General features: G+C 46.1%; 1 protein-coding gene and 1 long non-coding RNA gene across 3 annotated transcripts in view; one reads left to right on the forward strand and one right to left on the reverse strand.

The window, feature by feature from the left end:
- Positions 1-21,094, forward strand: part of JAK2 (Janus kinase 2) — a 1,290,985-nt gene that overhangs the window by 23,715 nt on the left and 1,246,176 nt on the right. The window lies entirely within an intron of this gene.
- LOC147727419 (uncharacterized) lies at positions 6,546-9,329 on the reverse strand. The gene is made up of 3 exons (XR_015309475.1): positions 9,055-9,329; positions 8,382-8,918; positions 6,546-8,072 (listed from the first exon to the last, which is right to left on the reverse strand). It is a non-coding gene; the product is annotated as an uncharacterized LOC147727419 (long non-coding RNA).

The raw sequence follows: 21,094 nt of genomic DNA on the forward strand, positions 1-21,094 counted from the left end.
AAAAGGTTACACAGTTGAGCCGACAGTGTTGGTATCTCTAGATGCCACAATGGTCTTTGATAGAGTGGAGTGGCAATATCTGTTTGTGGTGTTGGCGAAGCTGGGCTTTGGAAGTGAGTTTTTTTTTTTTGGGTACGCCTGCTATACGCAAACCCCTTAGCTAGAGTGGTCGTCCATAACTGTAAGGCTAGTGACTTTTCTTTGGGAAGGGGCACGAGACAGGGATGCCCGCTGTCCCCATTACTCTTTGCTCTCGCGATGGAGCCCTTGGCGGCCTGGGTCAGGTGGGATAGGTCGATACAGGGCTTACAATGGTCGCCTGACTGGGAAGATAAGATCTCGCTCTATGCAGATGACGTTTTGCTTTACCTCACCAACCCCTAAGACCCCTTCCGCAACTTTCTAGACGTGCTTGCCATTTTTGGTAGATACTCCAGATTGGCCATTAATTGGGCAATATCGGTGCTCTTTGTCTTGGTGGGCGACCCGCCGGTGATTCTGCAGTCTTGCCCAGTTCATATCGAGACGGTAGGATTTAAGTATTTAGGTATATTTATCACGCATAATCCACAGTTAAAATACGATAATAATTTAGCTTCCCCATTGAAAAGGTGTAAGAAAGATGTGGAGAGCTGGAAAGCTCTTCCACTCTCCTTGCTCGGAAGAGCCTCTCTCTTCAAGATGATGACTCTGCCTCGGTTTTTGTATGCCTTGCAGAATTCGATGGACCCAGTGCCGACTACATATTTTAGGGAGATAGAGACTCTTCAGAGGCCGCTCCTGTGGGATGGTAGGGCATGTATAGCGTTTAGTAAACTGACTCTCCAGTGGTACGACGGCGGAATCGGGCTTCCCGATTTAAGGAAGTACTATTGAAGTACTATTGGGCCTCACAACTGGACGCCGTGAATTATATTGTCTACAGACTCCTGGGGGATCCGGGCTATGCCATAGACCGGGGTCAGGCCCCGGATGGGTTGATAGATAGAGCTCTGTATTCCAGGCCTGGGAGGTTTCCGTTGACAGGCCCGACCGCGCTTGCGATACAGGTGTGGCACACAGCCAATAAATGTCTTGGTTGGGAAGGCAGACTGACACTGGCCACTTCCCTGCTGAACTCTGAGAAGCTGGGTAGTCTGTGGAAAACTAAGGGGTTCGACAGATGGGACCTTATCGGAATTACCCAAATAAAAGATGTGTGGGGGAAAGGCACGGTGCATACATTCGAGTCCCTTAAAAACAGTATAGTTTACATGAAAACGAATATCACCGATCTCGGCAGGTGAGGCATACCCTCACCACCCATGTCCCTAAAGGCATGATACTCCCGGAGGCGTCTCCTCTTGAGGACCGTGTACTAGATGGGCATATTCCAGAGAAAACCATTTCTTTGATGTACAGGAAATTGGTCAACAACATGGAGAACTCGTTGGAGCGGATTAGAGCCCAATGTAGTGCGGAAGGGTTAGAGCTCGATGATGAGGACTGGATGGAAGCGGTTTCCTCCCCGAAAGTATTCGCTATCCAGATGCGGCTCGGACTGGTGCAGTTGAAGATATTACATCGATCCTATATAACTGGGCCTCGTTTGGTGCTAATGGGACGAGCCAAGAGTGGAGATTGCAGGAGAGAGTGTGGAGAAATTGGCACCTTAATGCATATTCTCTGGCACTGTGAAGTGATGCAGATATATTGGACGAAGATTTACGATGAGCTGGGGGAAGTTTTGGGTGCGGAAATACGACCAGAAGCCCGGAGATGTTTGTTGAATGTGTGGGTGCCTACGGATTTAAATTCGTACCAGAAACAATGGGTGATGCTGGCGTACATGGTGGTTAAGCAAAATATAACTCAGCTCTGGGGTGCCAGTCAGCCGTCCCAAGTCAGCAAATGGGCGGAAGACCTTGACTGGTGTATGTTTAGAGAGAAAGCAGTATACGTGGCCAGGGGTGCCCGAAGAAGTGGGGGAAGATATGGGGGGCATGGAATAGCCACTTAGGAGAGATCTGTGAACCACCTACGCCGAGATTGGACCTGGCAGCACAGGAATCCCTAAGGTTCTAGCATTAAATGTTGTTATATTTTGTTCTGTACCTTGCCACAATGACCCATGCGTTGAAACTGTATGTGTTCACCTGAGATTTGATTTCCTTTTTGTAATCTCTTTTTCTTTGTTTCTAATAAAAAGAGTTAAAAAAAAGTTACACAGTTGTTAACAATTCTAAAATGCACAGTTAGCCCATTTTATGTACAATATATAGGTACTATACATAGTGCTTCAAATTCTGACTGTTCCGTGATTCTGCCAATCGCAGAGGAACAAGTGTCTGGGAAGCAGTGGTCCACAGGAAAACTAAACAGGAGTGATTGCCTCCTTATTCCCTCTTGCTGAGGAAAATAAATGCGCACTGTAAAATGGACACAAAAAGATCCATATACGTATGGACGATACGGCGAGCAACATTTTAGAGTGCTGTGATCAACCTTTTGCTCACAGGCTACACGCTGGGGTCCACTGCTCCAAACAAGAAGAGACTACCGTTTTAAGCCATGTATTATCGAAACAAGATAGCCTATGATTATTCTAAGCTTTTTATAACATGAACATAGTGATCTGTACACGTTCAAGACAGTCATTAAAGGACCGTTCAAACCTCGGACTATTGTAATTTATTTTCAGGACTTTTGAATTTAAGAGAAAGCATTGAGAAAGGTACTAAACAGAGAACCATCAATGTAGAAACAATGTTTTCTTTTTAAATCTTTCCTTACGTCTCATATGAAACCTCTCAATGTGGTTGAGAGTTTAAAAAAATGATAGAGACATTCAAGGCAAAATGAGCTCAAGAACAGTTTGTATCTAACCAGCTAAGCTAAAGGATCTCTTGTCCGTTTTAAAAAAAATTCTGAGCTATCTGAAGCGGACACATTTTTGACTATGATGTGAAGTTCTAAGCACTAGAAACTGTACTCCAGGCAACCACAGGCGCAATGAGAATACAGCAACAAGATGGAAGTTGTCATAGATGGGCTTGAGTGTGTTGGTTCGGGAGGAGAGGGAGGGGTTGCTAATGTAAGAGTTTAGTAAAGGTTTTCTTCTTCTTTGGGAGCACTGCAAGGAAAAACAAACGATTAAGATCAGCCTCAGAAGCAGTCATATGGTGAATGCTTTATTTTTTATACTAAAGATTAAACAAAGTTACTGAATGCTTTCCCTATTATGCAACAAAGAATGATGTTACAAAAAAGTGCAAATCCAATGCTTGGCCTGCCCATTGCTAATTATAATGTCAATGGTTTAAACAACCATAAGTAAAAGAGGGATGCCATTTTTATAGGGTTCTTACCATACATACCCACCATTATTCCTTCACAAAAGACACACTTCATTAGAAGAAATAATCAAATGAAGTATCCCTGGATCAAATACTGTTTTTGTGTTGTCAGCATCTCGCCCAGATATAGGCCCTGCTTTCATAAATAACAGAAGATTCGACATTAGTTGCTTTACTCCATTTGTAGTTAGTGTTTTTGAGTTATTGTACACATTATAACTCAAAACGTTAGATATAATATTATTTCTTACTATGGTCCAATATCTGACAATACTCACCTTTTAAAGTCTTTAGAATAGGAGCTTTGAAATCTACCTGGTATAGTTATAGTGGGTGATAAATTTAATTATTTGTCCTTGCCAAGTTTAGATTCCTCTTCTCCCAATTGCACTCAACACAGGAAACAAAAAATATTTTTAATGATTTTTGTGTCCGGTGCGGGGTACAAGAAGTTTGGAGCAAACTGAACCTGCATAGTACAACATATTCTTGTTTCTCAAAAAACTTAGTCTGCGTTAAGAATTGATTTTTTTTATTTATCACCTTTGTCACTTCCCAAAATCACCCCGCAGGCGCGCTCTCAGACCATTCCATTGTGCGCCTTAATTTCTGGATTGACTGTCCTAAAGTTGTGAATAGGTGGTTATGGACAAAATGTTGTTGACCACGTATATGAATATTCAGATGTTAAGAACCAAGATAGAATATAATTGTTCACAAAATGTAAATTCAGCAGACAAAGTGATATTTGTAGAGCTGATAAATCATTGCCCGCCGCATCCAGAGTGTGGTGTGCTACTGGAGGTTTGTATCAATTGAGCTCTCACACCAGTGATTTCACATAGACAGCACATCGGGCTTTGCACACTTTGACCTCATAGGATGTTGTCTCCCTTAACTCAGCCTCATAATGCAGTAGTTTATATAGAGCGCAGGACCGCCTCAGGCAATATGCTGAAAACTACCTAAGAGATGTATGTAGTAAACGGAGGAGAAAGTCCTCTCTTGGGAGGACAACTTTTTAGTAGAGGTAGTGGAGACCTCAGTTAAAAAGAAGGAAGGCAGCACCATAGAGCCTTTTGGGAAGCAACTTTTTCTTTCAGTGGCAACAGATTCCAAACCCCTCTTAAGGAGGGAAAGCATTTGAGCCCCACAGGGAACTTCCAAACCCCTGCAGTCGTCAGTCAGATTCCTGAAATAGCAAAAGGAAGAGGGGGCATCCAGCTGGGGCAGATGCTTTTCATGGATTTAGAGGGACCTCTCTAGCATTGCCCAAAAGCACAGATAGTAAAACCAGCCAGTATAGATTGGTCCCTGGCAGTTCCAGCAACATTGTTGCCGCTAACACCAGACCCCATCCCACCTCAATCTCCAATGCAGATGATGGCATGGACAGCAATGACTTTTGATGGGGGATTCTAATGATGAATATGATGCAGGCACACCTTAATGGCCATGCCCAGAATAGGTATCATAAGAAGGATGGGCTGAATGAATGATAGAATGAATGATAGAGCTTGTAGAACGCAACAAATGCCCAGACACGTCTTGTTGCTGTATCTGACAAGAGCAGGCACCAACCACACTTCTACTGTCTAAATAGCCAAGTTCTCAAAGATTTCCTGAAAGCTGATAGAGAAGTAGCTACTTTTAAATCCTGGAGAAGAGGATCTTAATTTGGGCAGTACTGATAATAACAGCTCCTGCCTTCCCAAGAGGAGCATTTGCAAGGAGGAACTATCAGATAACTGGCCTAGCTGAAACAAAGAGTCCTGCGTGGGAAATACCATGTAAAACTTTCTTTCAGATAGGCTGGACCTTGTCCATGAAGTGCCTTAAATACAATGCATAAGGCCTTAAAGACTATACACTGCTTCAAAGGTAGCCAATGTAGCTACTGATAGCTTGAGAGGCCAAGTAGAATCTGGGTAATTTAGGATACTCTGAACTGCAAAGTTTTGTAGGATTTGCAGCTTATTTAGAGCTCTTTTGTTTACGTTTTGGTAGAGACCATTGCCATAGTCCAATCTTGATAGGACTAAAGCGATGACAGCTGTCTTTAGAAGATCAAATGGCTGAAATCGAGCAATTTTCTTCATTATTCGTGCAGTGTAAAAAGATGTACGATTCAGAAAAGGAGGTGGTGATGAACAAGATGTAGACACAACCTTAATAACTTACTCTTTGAAAGTTAGTCTATCATCCACCAGGACCCCAATGTGTTTAACCTTTTTAGCCAGCTTTGAAAGAGCACCCAACTCATCTGGCCACCACAACCGGAACAAGAAGGAGGTCTTGTTACTGAATAGAATGACTTCTGTCTTCAATGAATTTAACTTAAGGCAGTTGTCATCCATCGACTAACTGAACTCATACAATTCCAAAAAGTGTCACTCATATTGGGACACTTATTCAAGCGTGAAACCACAATCTGTGTGTCGTCAGTATAAGATACTAACGGTAACTCAAAGGACTAAATCAGAGTTGCCAAAGAAACTGCGTAGAATTTGAATAGGATCAGACTCGGAAAGGAGCCATGTGGAACCCCTCATGGCAAAGAAAAGGGCGCAGATGTAAAATCATTGAGAGAGACCACTTGGACATGGTCCGGAAGGAAGAAGCGCAGCAATGATAGGGCTGCACCTTCTATCCCTAAGCTCTGTGAACGGTCAATGAAAAGACCATCATTGACCATATCAAATGCTGTGGACGAGTCTAGTAGGTAAAGGACTGCGTTACCTCCCTTGTCGCATGTGGCCCTAAATTCCTCAGTGGTCACAATTAGCGCTGATTCGGCGCTGTGGCCACTTAGCAAGCCAAACTACATGTCCTCCAAAAAAGGATTATTTTCTATAAATGAGGCCAGTTGCATATTTACAGCTGGAAAGCCATTAAGACACCATGATACTATCAAACTTAAAATATCGTATTACCGTTGCTAAATGGATCAGACCTCAGTTGTAAAGGAGACTCAGTATGCAGTGAGCCGACTGAGAAAACCGTTTGATGAATGAATGAAATTGAATGAAATTGTGTCTTATAGAGCGCAAACTTAGCCCAAGGACATCAAGGCGCTAAAGAAGGTTTGGGAGGTCTTCTGACCAAATGATCCTGTCCCAACCAGGAGGACAAAGTTGCAGCAACTCTGGAACTCTACGGCCAGATGGCCACATTTTTCACCAAGTTCATCAAAGTTGGGTTCTGGGTTTTGTGATCAATGCGGAAAAATCAGAGTTGGAGGTCAGATAAAAGAGGATCTTTTTGGGGGATTTGCCATAGACTCTATGCAAGCAACATAGAAACTTCCAGCCAAAAAGATAAGGAAGAAGCTCAGGAAAGCTCTGACAAAGACCAGAATTTCTTTACAGCAGCTGGCCTGAGTGGTGTAATTTCTCTCATCTTCCATCAAAGCAACCTTTCCAGAACCGCTTAATTATTAAGCCTCACATCTAAGGAAGGTGCGGAATACTTTGAGCAGGTGACCTTTTTTGAAGATGCCGGGACAGTAATCTTGTGGTTGCTAAATTATATAGAGGCATTGAACAGGAGTGATCTTTGGCTCAACCATGGGTGTAGCGATAGAATGAAACATGAGAATACTGGGCTGGGGAGTTCATCTATTGGAGGAAGTGGGTCAGAGGAAAAGCTCACCTTCATATCATCTGCTTGGAACTCTTGGCCGAAGTCCTTGGTGATAAAATGCTGAACCAAGGAGAGAGCACCATATGGCGCTCTGCTGAATATTGACAATATCTCTGCACTGCTTACATGAACCACCTGCGGGAGGACACAAACAAAGGCCTTGTCGGAGCTACCCTAAAATTTTTTGCACTTTGCCTAGAAAATCAGGTGGTGGTGACAGTAGAATATCGGCTAGATTATCAGTATGTGACAAAAGACTAGCAATGCAGGCATTTTCCGGGTTCCAGATTGTGGTAACTTCTACCCCTCGTATTTCGTGCTCTTATGAGATGGTGGGGTCCCTGTGGGATCAATTCTTTTGCTACACGCCTCGACCATCAGCTCTCATGGTATTTCATTTTGGAGACTGCACCCAGGTGCAATGGCAACAGATGCTTTTCTGCAGAATTGGAGCAAGGAGAGCAAATGTCCTTTCCACCCTTTATGAATAAATGAGAGAATTTATTAAGCATGAACAAATGCCTTTAGGCGTCTTGGCTCTAGTTGACTAACGGTTGGTGGACATTAGTCTCCTATGTTTTATTAAAAGGCCTCGGGAAGGTGGATATTGGCCTACTATTTCTGATTAAAAAGCCAGGTTTTTGAGGACTTCCTGAATGTAGCAAGAGATGGGGATTTTTAAAGATCTATTGGCATACTATTCCACAATGGAGCTGGGGACCAGGAGAAATTTTTACCACCCCATGTGGTCTTCTGAAAAGCAGGTACCACCAGGTTTTTGGTGAAGCCATAGTAAAGTGTCCTTCGCTCTGGCTCTGTCCTTATCATGATTGCAAGGGTGGCAGGTAGTGCATAGACCTGGGACGGACTTGGTTCTAGTCACCCTGATCTAGACATCACAAGTATTGTTTCCAGTTCTGTTGGAGCTTTCCTGATATTTACTGATCCGTCTCCCCCATCATCAGAATCTTCTAATGGAGCCACAAGACTCCTTCCATCGACTAGTAGAGGAATGCTCTCTCTCTATCTCTCTCTCTGTCTCTCTACCTCATGGCTCAGGGAATTTCAGGGACAGTGGGATGATCCCAGGAAAGGCTGAAGAACTTATCAGAAGATCTTGGATCAATAATAGAGTCTAGAAGTACAGTAATACTCTGAAGTTGGCTTTGAGAAGATGGACCGTTTGGTGAATAGAATGGATGTCTGAGTCCTGAGGGGTCAGACATTGTCCATGTATTAAATTAATGTCAGAAGTTGCTTTAGTTGGTTGGTTGTACAGGTCTGTAATACCTTCAGTAGGGTATATTTTTATGGATGTTTCCCCAGAAGAGGAGCATTTCATGGTGCACAGACTGTTGAGAGGGGTCCATCTCTCTGTACCACTGAAGGAAAGATATTCTGCACTTTGAAAATACAAATATAGTATTGAATTTGTTAACCTATTGGCAGTGAAATAAGTATTTGACTAGAAGAGAGATGTCAGGAAAATTGGCTGTGTTTCTGTGTTTGGGGTTGTGCCAGGAAGTTTTGGATGTCTGTGCCCCGAATATTTCAGGAGAGATGTTTACTCCACACAGGGTTATGTTTTCTATCTCCATGTGTGCTTAGTCGAACACCGGTGTTCGTGAATGCCCCAAAGCTATATGTGGTGCTGTGCGTAAAGGCTATGAAAGGATGACAGATGCACTTCAACCTCCGGGGTTAGGCAGCTTTTGATTTCCATTGCAAAGCCTTTTTTGGTTGCATCATTGACTATACTAACCAGATTGGTGAGAGTGGTAAAGCAGGACTCTGGCATTGTTATGTCTGTTTGGGGCACATTCAGCCAGAGGAGTAGTATCGTCAAAGGGACTCTGTTTGGTGCTGACATAGAGGATATTATGAATCCAGCAGAGTGGTCGTCTTAGTCAACCTTCTAGTGGTTTTACTTTAACCGCATCGCTGCGGCGGTTATTTTCACGCTACGCGGCTTTTTTCTAAAAGCCGCGTTAGATGACGAGCTCAGCTCGTCATCCGCACACCCCCCCCGTGGCTGATGACGAGCTGAGCTCGTCATCAGCATCGAAGGGGTTAAGACTATAGTGGATGTAGTTCCGCTGGTTGCAAGCAAGCTTTCGCTGAGCATCATTTTCTTCTCCGGTCTTAACACAGAATAAACATTTTCCTAGCTACCATAAAAGAAAGTTCTTTTTTTTGATAATCAACTTTATTGGTTTTGTAACAACATGGAAATTCATTGGTAGCAGATCCTTAATCAATAAAAAAGGCATGACAATACATACAGTTGACAAGACACGGGTCAGCCCATCGGGGTTGGCCATGGCAGTCCAGTCATTAAATACAATCGTACATAAAATAAAATGAAGGCAGATCATCATAGTGGCAGCATTATAAACCATTTACCCCACACTTTACTAAATAAGTCAGGGCATCCCTGGGCTTCAAATAGGGCTTCCTCCTGGATCCCACACCAGTCCACTCCCCTCCTCCATCCCTGTACAGTAGGTGCTTTAGCCTGGGACCAGTGCGCCGCTATGTCTCTTTTGGCCACTGCCACCGTTGTCCCCAAAAAACGCTTGTCCGCCCTAGAGCCATCCAAGCCGTCAAACACCACCAACAGCAGACGTAACGGGTCATGGGGAACCTCCCATCCCAGGGCCTGCGTGAGTTCAAGCTCCACCCCCCTCCAGAACAGCACCAAAGCCGGACAACACCATACCATGTGATAGAAATCGGCTGGGGCGGAGGCATATCGCGCGCACGCTGGGGAGGATCTCCTCTGGGCCCGGAATAGACGTGGCGGGTGAGGTATGCCGCATGAAGGTAGTAGAGCTGGACCAGGCGTAACTTGGAGGATGTGGTCAGGATTTTGGGCGCCATAAGGGCATCCCTCCAATCCGCCTCCTCTAGTGGGCCCAGCCATCCCTCCCATCGAGCCCTGAGCTGATCCAGGGAAGCGGGACCATTGTGCACCAGTGACCGGTATATGCGGGGCACTCGCCCCCCTCCCTAGGTTCCCTATCATCACCTGGGCCTCCAGCGGGCTGAACTCTGGAAGGGAGACGGGGGTGAGACATGTGTATGAAGGGCGTGTCTGAGTTGTAGGTACTTATAGAGTTGGGAGTGGGGAAGGGCGTGGCGCTGCTACAGGTCCGCCAAGGATCGGATGTGGTCCCACACCCATACATCTCCGAGCTGTGAAATCCCGATGAGGTCCCAACGTCGGAACCCTGGCAAGGACGAGACCTCCTGCATCCAGGACCCATGCCAGAGTGGCGTCTGCAGAGTGAGTTTCTGGTCCCACCTCACATGACGTTGGGCTGAGCGCCAGCCAGAAATACTGTCCTGGTGACCAGGGGCAGAGCCTGTGGCACTGGGCTGCCATATAGAAACGCCTGGATCTGTGCGAAATTCGATGAGCTGAGTTCCACGCGGTATGCTGGGTTGGACCAGCTGCCCACATACCAATCATGGATCACGATGAGTTTCATGACCAGGTAATAGAGGTGGAGATTAGTACCCCCCATAACCCTGTCAAAGGGGGGATACGACAGTGCGTCATGGATAAACGTGATCTCCCTCCTCCCCAGAGAAACCGGGTGAGAGCACCGTCAAGTTCGCTGAACGAGCTACCCGAGGTGGATAGGAATGTTTTGCAGTATGTAAAGAAAACGGGGAAGGACCATCATTTTGAAGAGTGCACTCCTGCCCAGGGGATAAGGGGGAGGGTCTGCCACCTCTTGAGATCCGCCTTCCTCTTGACAACCAAAGGCGTGATATTCAAAGCCCATTCGAGCTCTGGCAGAAGGGTTACCCAAATGCCTAGGTATTTTACCGATTATCTCCTAAAGGGGATGTCTGCCTGCCAGTCAAAGCAGTCCCTGGAGGGGTGTAGGGGGACCAAAGTTGACCTCACCGGAATGAGGCGGAGTCCAGAGACCTGCTCAAAAGCGGAAAGAACCTCCAGGCACCTGGGGCCAGAGCTGTCTGGGTCCGCCAAATAAAGAAGAACGTCGTCCGCATATAGGGGTATCTTATCGACTTGGCTCAAGTCCCAGGCCCAACCCCGAATAAGTGGATCCTGTCGGATGAGCACCGCCAGGGGCTCCATCGCCAGCGCGAATAAAAGTGGTGAGGGCGGACACCCCTGACGCGTGCCCCTCCAGATCGGGAATGCCTCGAAAAGCTCCCCATTAATGAGGACACAGGCTCTGGGGTTAGTGTAGAGAACCCTGATCAGATGGCGGAAGGGGAGACCGAAACCCATCCGTTCCAGCACACCCTTAAGATAATCCCAGTCCACCGTATCGAAGGCCTTCTCAAAGTCTATGAAAAGCAGCACCAAATACGGGGTTACGGGACCGCGGTGGGCTAGAGCCAAGTGGAGGCGACAAATGCAGTGACGAGTGCCCCTAGCAGACATGAGCCCACATTGGTTGGGGTGGACCAGGTCCTGTAGGAGGGGTCGGAGTCTCTGAGCCAAGACAGTAGCGAAGATCTTGATCTCCGTGTTGATCAGTGAGATCGGGCTGTAGTCCGCACAATTCAGGGAGGGTGGTTGTGTCTTCGGAATAACCACTATCGTGGCCACGTCAGATTCGGGTGGGAATGTCCCTGACTCCGCCACATGGCAGAATAGATCCACCAAATGGGGGGGCAGAATATACCGGAAGTCCGCGTAGTACTCCTGGGGGTACCCGCATAGTAAGCAGCAAAAGTTTACGCGATGTCTGAGGACGTCACTTGGAGGGCCTCAGTATCCGAACGGATCTCTGGGATAATACGGTTGACTTTGAGGTAGGACAGTAGGTTGTGGAGGAGCTTGCCATTCTCATCACCCCATCCATAAATACGGGTAACTGATGAACGCCAAAGCATCTTAGCAGATTCCAGCGAGATCCGGCAAATCTCTTTGCGATCTGCTGCCAGTTGTCGGGAGGAATCCCCGTGGCCGCTAGTGAGCTGAGCTGTTTCCAGCTGTGCCGCCCGAGATTCCAGCGGGACAAGTTTGGCCGTTTTCTCCGACTGCTTCGCGTGGACCAGTCCCCTGGCCACCACCCCCAGATAGCGGCCTTGCTAGCCTCCCACAACGTCCCCGGCGAGGGAACTGAGCCTGTATTAGTGGAAAAATAGTGACGCAACTCCTGACCAAGTGACTCCACTATCTCAGAGATCTGCAAGAACCAGGCGTTCAGAAAAGAAAGTTCTAATTCTATTAAGGACACAGAGTTGAGGATTATCTCACTCACCTTCAGAAAAAAGACAGAGAGGTGCATTTAGGATGATTATATTGACTATGGTTGTTTTTTTGTTATAGACTTCACATTTCCCATGGATCATGGGAAATGTAATTTTTGTTGTTTGGTTTATTTGGGCTGCTGTTGGAAATAAAGTGAAGTGAGAAAGCATAATCCTAGTCTCTTTGTCTTTAATACATTGACATTTTCCTTTACAAAAAGCTCTCAAAAGTCGTTCTTGGAAGACTACATAAGGCAGCATCGCTCTGTTCTTTAATGACTTGTTACATATCAGAAGAGAAGAGAAAATATGACAGAGCCACCCAATAATCCCCTCGGGACATGGTATAATCAATAACAAAATCACATTGTCCCTAGAGGAAACATTTATAAAACATTTATAATTTGTATTAATGTCCCATTCATGATCATTTAGTTTATATACACAGGGAATATATGCACATATACCAGAATATATCAAAACACTGTATATTTTATTTCACTTAGGATATCATCACTTGATACCTGGCAACAAACCTAGTATTGAGGTTCATACATTAGTTGGCAGTAGTATTCAAAACACCTTTTGCTTAGGTTATGGGTAATCAAAAAACCATGTTGATGGAAATTAAACAAAGCATCTCATCACATTTACAATCTATGTAATCAACAAATAAGCAAAACGGTGCTGGGCGTCGACGTTTCGGTCCCCCGTTGGTCTACAAGATCCATGGGACCATCTTCAGGACGGAAGAGTTGCACATATACATCTAATGCAGTAAAAAACAATACATATCATCCCTGTGACTAAAAGAGGTTTTGTCTGCTCGACACATAAAGGAAACAAAAGTGAAGGTCACCACTAGTGTCAACCTAAAAATCCACAAACATGCTACCCAACAATTATCACCAAAAAACACAAGTGTGCAAAAATCTAAGTGACACCAAAAATGACCACAACTAAACCAACAAACTGCGAAACTACAAAACTCTAAAGACTCACTCACTTTTCGCTTTCAGAAGAGGAGATTTATCCTATGGTGAGTATTAAATATTTATACAGCGAGTCTAATTGGAAGAAAACAAGTGTAAAGACAACGTCAGTGTGCTTGGTCTCTAAAAACACTGTGAGATACCTAAGCATTTAGCAACAGTACTCACATGTCTAGCAAACCAGACATCTCATCACCTGTAAATATAATCAACCAAAGATGATATTAGCTTCAAACTGAATTCTAAAATCACAAAGTGAGGCCACTGGTCCATATATGCACTCGCAAGTGTTGAGATGTGCATAGCTACTCACGTAAATGCCAAGCCAACAGTCGCCTGTAAAAGACCAGGAAACGTACAATCAATATCACAGAATCTCGTAGTTGCCAGAACCAGGAAAGTAACGTTCTAAACAGTTCACGTCAAGAGCTCGTAGCACTTGTATTCGGAGCTAGCCACGCTTGGTCCAAGGACGCCCGACTTGTGAGTGAGTGCGGCGTGGGGTAGACAGCGTTTGAACAATAAAGAGAGACGCTGTATGCGCAATGACGCAATCGTGCTTAAAACTATGGCAGCCATCTTAAAACAGTCTCAGCGTACCTGCACCAAAAGGGAAGATTACTTCAGGGAAGCCAAAATTTTGCAATCCAAATTAGTCATGAGATCATATCCGTACAGACTTGTCAAACATGCCATGAAACGGGCATGGTATTATGACCGGCAGGCCCTTTTTTCAGAAAGACGGATGTCAATCTGAGGCTGAGAATGTAACACAACCTTTTACCTGTGTAAAGACTTATGGCACAGAGTCTAATCACATAAAGAAAATAATAAGGCAGAACTGGCACCTCATTAGGAAGGTTGAACCACAGTTGGAATTACCACGTTTTGCCTTCAAGAGGGCCACAAACTTACGAGACTATTTAGTGAGGGTCTACAACGAACAAGCACCTAGCACAATAACAAATCTATGGGGCTAAGCACCAGTAGTAGGACACTACCCGTGCGGGAACTGTGCTCCCTGTGTAACTACTAACACAGCGAAAAGCTGCATTTTAAATGGTAGAGAAATAACACTGCGACAACACTCGAACTGCCTAACTAAAAATGTGGTATACTGTGTATACAGTGTCCTTGCTCTTTAACATATATGGGTAAAACGACGCAAGAAATTAAAAAACGCATCTTACAACATCAGTCAAGTATACGTTGTAACATCATCACTGCTCCTCTTGTTGAACATTATCAACAAATGTCACACATGAAGTCTGAAATGAAGTGGTTGTTCTTGAAGTTGTTAAGAACACAAAGAGGCGACAAAATGTTGATTGATTGCTCACACAGAAAGAAAACAAATGGATTTGGTCCTGTAACACAGTCGAAAATGGACTGAACTCTTTGATCGAATGGCACACTTTGGCGACATTGAAATTATTTTTTAGAGAAATACATGAGTTCTACCACATGTATGACCTGTGGTTTTAGACATAGCATTCAGGAATTATACTGTTTGCCCTTGCTAGTAGTTGAAATTCTGCCACATATGTCATTCTCATTGGTGGTCATTTTGCTAGATATAGGTATCCATAGAGTATACACTTGATTATTAGGGATCAGTAGTGTACCACCAAAGCGAGTGACAGTCCTCAGCAGTACAACATATCTATTGTCTTGCTGAGTCTATTATCCATGTACACTGGACAGACTATTTTTAAATACCCGATGTACATGAACCCGGTTTTTACACTATGTTTGTATAATGACTATGATGGTTTTTGCATTGTTGATGTCTTGGCTTTGTAAATAGTCCTAGTTTGATCACTATGGGTCCGCTTATTATCAGCATGCCTTTTTGACTCATTAATATGAGGAATACTCGAAGGTAACGCTTTATATATAGTTCTAGTTTGATCCTATGGGTCCGCTTTTAATCGCCATGCCTTCTTGACCTATATTCAGTAAGATGAGGTATACTCGTAGGGAACGCTTTAGAGATTGAGACAGTTTTAAGATGACCGCCATAGTTTTAAGCCCGATTGCGTCATTGCGCACACAGTCTGTGAGAAAGTGTCATCTTTCTTGCCTTGGTATGCCCCCACTTTTTTCTGAACTGCTGATGTGCTTTGACTGAGTGTGCCCTGGGTTCCTGCCAAGCGGGTACCCAGGGCCTGTGTTACTTCCCTAAAACTGTGCTGAAACTAAAAACCCAATTGGCATCTCTGGCCACCTGTCAGCCCCTAGTAAATGGTACCCTAGGTACCCAGGGCATGGTGACCAGAGGAGATCTCTGAGGGCTGCAGCACTTATTGTGCCACCCTCAGGGGCCCTGTACCCTGGCACCTTTGCAGGCTGAGTGCCTAAGTACAGAACTAAACCAATAGTCGACATGGCACACATCCCTGTGTGCTATGCCCACAGAACCCACTGCCCTAACATACTTCAGTCACCCCTCAAGCTGGGTGCCCTATGCCAGAGGTGTGGGCACAGATGCATGAGCCCTGTGCCCCTACAGTACCCAGGGCCATTCCTGGGCGCTGTAAGTGCAGTGATGCCATTACGAGTATATGGTGCTGGGAGGTTGTCATTACGAACTCCACAGCACCATAATGGCTACACTGAAGACTGACAAGTTTGGTACCAAACTTCACATTAAACGGGCACTGATGCCAGTGTGGGATTTAATGTAAAATGCACCAGACGGCATCTTAGAGATGCCCTCTGAAATCCTAACCTACAATCTACATCTGGGCTGAGTGGCTGCAGAGGCTGCCACACAGCAGACATGTTGCTAGACACCTGGGTGGAGAGCCCCCCGCTCTCCTGGGCCTGCAACAATGCACATCCTGGGCGAGGTGCTAGATCTCCTCCCCAGGATGGGCAGGGGGAAGCTTCAAAGGCATGCCGCCTCTGTGAGCTTCGCCAGACCATTGGCTGAACCCAGCAACTGGCCCCCACCAGTTCTAACCCCCACTCTGGCTGGAAGACTGGCTGGAAAAACTATGTCAGGAAGGGGGGGTGTCAGCCTGTGCCAACCCCACCCCTCAGGTGGGGGAGACGAGCTGAAGCACGACCCCAGGCTCCGGCCATCTTGTAGATGGGGAGCCCTGCCCAATCCCAGCTAGGTTCCAGCCCCCCTCCCACAGGAGAGTAGCAGACTAGGGGGTGTACTCACCCCAAGACAGGGACCCATTGGTCCCTGTCCTTGCCCTACCTGTAACACCCCTAAATTCAGTATTTAGGGGCTCCCTGAACCTTCCTTCCTCAGATCCCGATACGAAAAGAAGAAAGAAGATCAAGAAGAAGACCCGCCATGCTGCTGCTAACAACAGGACGACAACAACGGACTTTGCCCCAGCCCAACCGGCCTGTCGATCCTGGAACCTGCTCCTGCCTAATCCCGGCGACTCCTGCGGAGAGCAACCTTAGGACACCCGGAGGATCTGCCTGCCTTGACCCTCTTAAAGACTGGGACTCCCATCAGCAGAGGCTATGCTGTAACAACCCACCTGGTGCCAACCAGGAAGCTCCCGACCAGCCCACTCTGCACCGCAGAGCCCGGGCCGGGCCCAACCGAACCAAGACGACGAGGACGTCACCCCGGCGACTGGGACCCGAAGTCCAGTGCCCAAAGACCCTCCTCGACGAACCAGCCGACGCCTGCAGACTCAGAGCCAGGAGCCACCCCAACCGCGACCAGCCGAGGGTATGCTTTTCCGACACCCAAAGACACCCCTGCACCCGGCGCCCTACAGCCTCCTGTGCCTCCCTTTGGGGTACCTACCTGTGCGCAAGACCCCAACTTACCTCTCGAAGTGCTGGTCGCCCCTGGAAAGTCTCCATCCCCGAGCCTGCAACCTTTGTTCCTTTTTGACCTTTCCCTTTGGATAACATTGAGCGCCCGGTGGCTCAAGAGCACCCTGCACCCAGCCGTACGAGTGCCGCTGGCTGTGCCACCTTTGTCCTATCCTACTTCCCCCCCCCCTTGCCCTGAGCAAGTGACCAGGAGCTCAGCTCCCACAGCCGCGTGGCCTGCTAGTCAGCAGCCACCAACCGAAGGCCCCCTTACCTTCATTGGATATCATGTGGCCTACCTACCTCTGCACCCGGCCGTCCATGCGCTGCTGGGGCAGAACCGACTATACTTACCTGACCCTGGGGGACCCCTAAGTCTACATCCGGAACCTTAACTTCACCAGCCAAGTACTCGCCTGGAAACCGGTAACTCACTTACCTGCCATTGGATAGCATTGACCCATTTTGACTCGAAAATGTTCTAAGTGTGAAGTTTTGAAAACTGCAAATATTCGTATAAAATCAGCCGAAGCCCGAATTCCGAAGTACTCACCTGCAAGCAGGCGAGAAGCCCTACTGTACCTTGCAGCCCAGTACTGAACCGCAAAAGTAATCCTTACTGGGTTTACTAGTAATCTGTATTGTTCCCATAGGAACCTATTGTCTGTTTTTTAATTAAATTTCTTCTAAGTGCCTACTTTTGAAAACCTGAAATATTCTTTAAAAATCATACGAAATACTGAAACGCAATTACCTACCTATTTTAAGTTCAGACCCCAGTGCTGGCCCTAGAAGCCCAGTACTGGATTACAAAAGTAACGCGTTTATACTTTACCTGCAACCTGAATTTTCTCCCATTGAATAACATTGCCAGATTGTCATTGAAAAGTTTCTAAGTGTGAACTTTTAAAACCGCTTTATATTCATGAAAATTCACCACAGTAACTAAAACGTTTTTGCTAACTTGGTTTCAGCTTAGACCCCAGGACTGAATTTAGGATCTAGTCCTGGAACTACTAAAGTAATCTGTACTGTAATCAACTGTACTTTTATTGGAACAATTCATTGAGCTCAATGCTAAATTGTTTCTAGACTGGAGTTGCCTTCAGCAACTCCTGTACCTATTGTGTTCACCAACTTCATTGCTTCTGTGCAAAGTAATTACATGAGAGTTCTCATATCTAGCAAAGTATATTTTTATGCCGGTTGGTTCTAAAAATAAAACAACTATATCTTTGGATATAACAACCATTGGCCTGGAGTTCAGTCTTTGAGTGTGTGAAATCCTTTGCTGACTGAGTGTTTACAGCAAATGGCAGCACTGCCCTCTAGTACTGCCTTACTGCTCGACCAAGCTACCTCTTTTGAGAGTAAGGTCAGTCCTGACTTTAACCTCTGTTATACATTTGGGGTTTGTGGACTCTATACACACTGTACTTCATTATTGTCCAGTATATATAGAGCCACTTTCTCACATTGGTGGCAGCGGTGGGATACAAACTTGCATTTGCTGGATTACTTGGTTACTATCTGATCACACGACAGAGCTCATAAATTGCCTTTAGAATCCTGAAATTGGTCTTTTCCAAAAATACTAAAAGTCTGGTAGGGCCATGCTTAGGTCCCATTAGAATTTTTGAAAAATAAGTCACTATAAGCTAAGATAGAGGGTTAGAACTATCAGGTTAGAATGTCTCAAAGAACCCAGCTGTTAATGAAGATAATGTGGACCTGGTGGAGGAACTCGACCTCGTACCTTACTTGCACTTGGACTTCAAAGAATTGAGGACCCTGTGCAAAGTAAAAAAAATAGTTGTAGGTCTGCATCCAACCAAACAAGGGCTGCAGGAGCTCCTGGCTGAGTATGCAAAGGTCCACCCCTCTGAGCAGGGTGACACCCAGCCAGAGGGAGAAGGGGTGGAAGAGGAGGAGGATAATGGTCCCCCCACCATCCCCAGGGAGGAAAGTGTCTTTGTACCCTTAACTCCAAGAATCAACCTCTGGGAGCCTGAGAACCACACAGGTGGACTGGACCCCAGAGAATACACTGGGGAGAGCCCCAATGAAGAGGACAAAGAGCAAAGTTGGACAAGAGATTAGACCTAGAGACCAGACTCCTGGCTCTAGAAAAAGAAAGGAAAGCGATGGGCTTAGGGAAACTGTTCTCTGATAACTGCAGAGACAGACTTCTGACCCTCTCTGGGCCAGATGCAGGGTCTTATGACCTCATGAAGAAAACTCTGATTGAGGGATTTGGACTCACTACTGAGGAGTACAGAATTATGTTCAAGGGGGCTCACAAAACCCAGACCCAATCCTGGATAGATTTTTTAGACTACTCAGTAAAGACACTGGATGGTTGGTTAACTGGACACAATGTGCATGATTTTACTGGACTTTATAATTTGTTTATGAAGGAACACATGTTGAGTAATTGCACAAATGAAAAGTTGCATCAGCATTTGGAAGACCTAGGTCTAATTTCTCCTCAAGACTTGGGAAAGAAGGCAGACCACTGGGTCAAGACTAGGGTGACAAGGACAGCCACTGGGGGTGACCAAAAGAAGGTGGTCACAAAACCTCCCCAGGGGAAAGGTGGTGAGAGTCCCCAATATAAAAAGTCTGAGTCTTCCAAAGGGCCCCAAAAACCTGTACAGGTGGGTGGGTCCCAAACGACTCCCTATGTGCCTCAGCCCTATAGGGGAAGAAACTTTGATCCTAACAAGGCCTATTGTAACAACTGTAAAAAGTTGGGACATTTAACTGTAGACAGAAACTTCCCCTACAATAAAGCCCCTAAGGCACCCAATACAGCTACTCCAGGGACAGTAAATCTACAGATGGGATCAGAGGAGTGCCCAGAGCAAATCTGGGAATACACTCAAGCTGGTCTAGTCTCCTTGGGGGAAATGGAGGTTGCCAATGTAGATGGTTGGCCACCCAACTGTAACAAGTATCTGCAATACCCCTCCATTAATGGAACTAGAGTAGAAGCCCTGAGGGATACAGGTGCCAGCATCACTGTGGTAAAGGAAAAGCTGGTTTCCCCAGAGCAATACCTGGTTGGGAAAACTTACCCAGTCACCAATGCTGACAGCATTACTACCCAACGCCCTCTGGCTATGGTGACATTAGGATGGGGGGCGGTTACTGGCATGAAACTGGTAGTGGTCTCTCCACAATTGCCATCTGACTGCTTGGAAATGACCGTCCTGTCCTGTGTGTCTTCACCAGGGTAGGGTTTCCTAAGGAGGTGGTTTCAGACAGAGGTACCAACTTCATGTCTGCTTACCTGAAACACATGTGGAAGGAGTGTGGGGTGCAGTACAAGTTCACTACCCAATACCACCCACAAACCAATAGTCTTGTGGAGACGTTCAACAAGACATTGAAAGGTATGATCATGGGGCTCCCTGAAAAACTCAAAAGGAGATGGGATGTCCTGTTGCCATGCATGCTTTTCGCTTATAGGGAAGTGCCACATAAGGGAGTGGGGTTTTCACCCTTTGAACTTCTGTTTGGTCATCCTTTAAGGGGACCACTTTGTCTGGTGAAAGAGGGTTGGGAGAGGCCTCTCCAAGAACCCAAACAAGACATTGTGGACTATGTGCTTGGCCTAAGGTCCAGAATGGCTGAGTACATGGGCAAGGCATCCAAGAATCTTGAGGCCAGCCAGGAGCTGCAGAAGCACTGGTATGACCAAAAAGCTGCCATGGTTGAATTGCAACCTGGACAACAGGTGTGGGTTTTGGAGCCAGTGGCACCAAGGGCTCTCCAAGACAGATTGAGTGGCCCTTACCCTAACCTGGAGAAAAAGAGTGAGGTCACTTACTTAGTGGACCTGGGAGGTAGCAGGACACTCAAAAGGGTTATCCATGTGAACCGCCTGAAACTCTACAATAACAGGGCTGACCTCACCATGCTGATGGTGACTGATGAGGAATAGGAAGCAGAGAGTGAACCTCTCCCTGATCTCCTCTGTTCCAGCCCAACAAATGGGTCAGTGGACGGAGTGGTCTTTTCAGACACCCTCTCTCCCCAACAGCAGACTGACTGCAAGCAAGTCTTATAACAGTTTGTTAGCATCTTTTCCTT

The sequence above is a fragment of the Lissotriton vulgaris genome, chromosome 3_1 (genome assembly GCF_964263255.1).
Source record: "Lissotriton vulgaris chromosome 3_1, aLisVul1.2, whole genome shotgun sequence".
Taxonomy (NCBI): Eukaryota; Metazoa; Chordata; class Amphibia; order Caudata; family Salamandridae; genus Lissotriton; species Lissotriton vulgaris.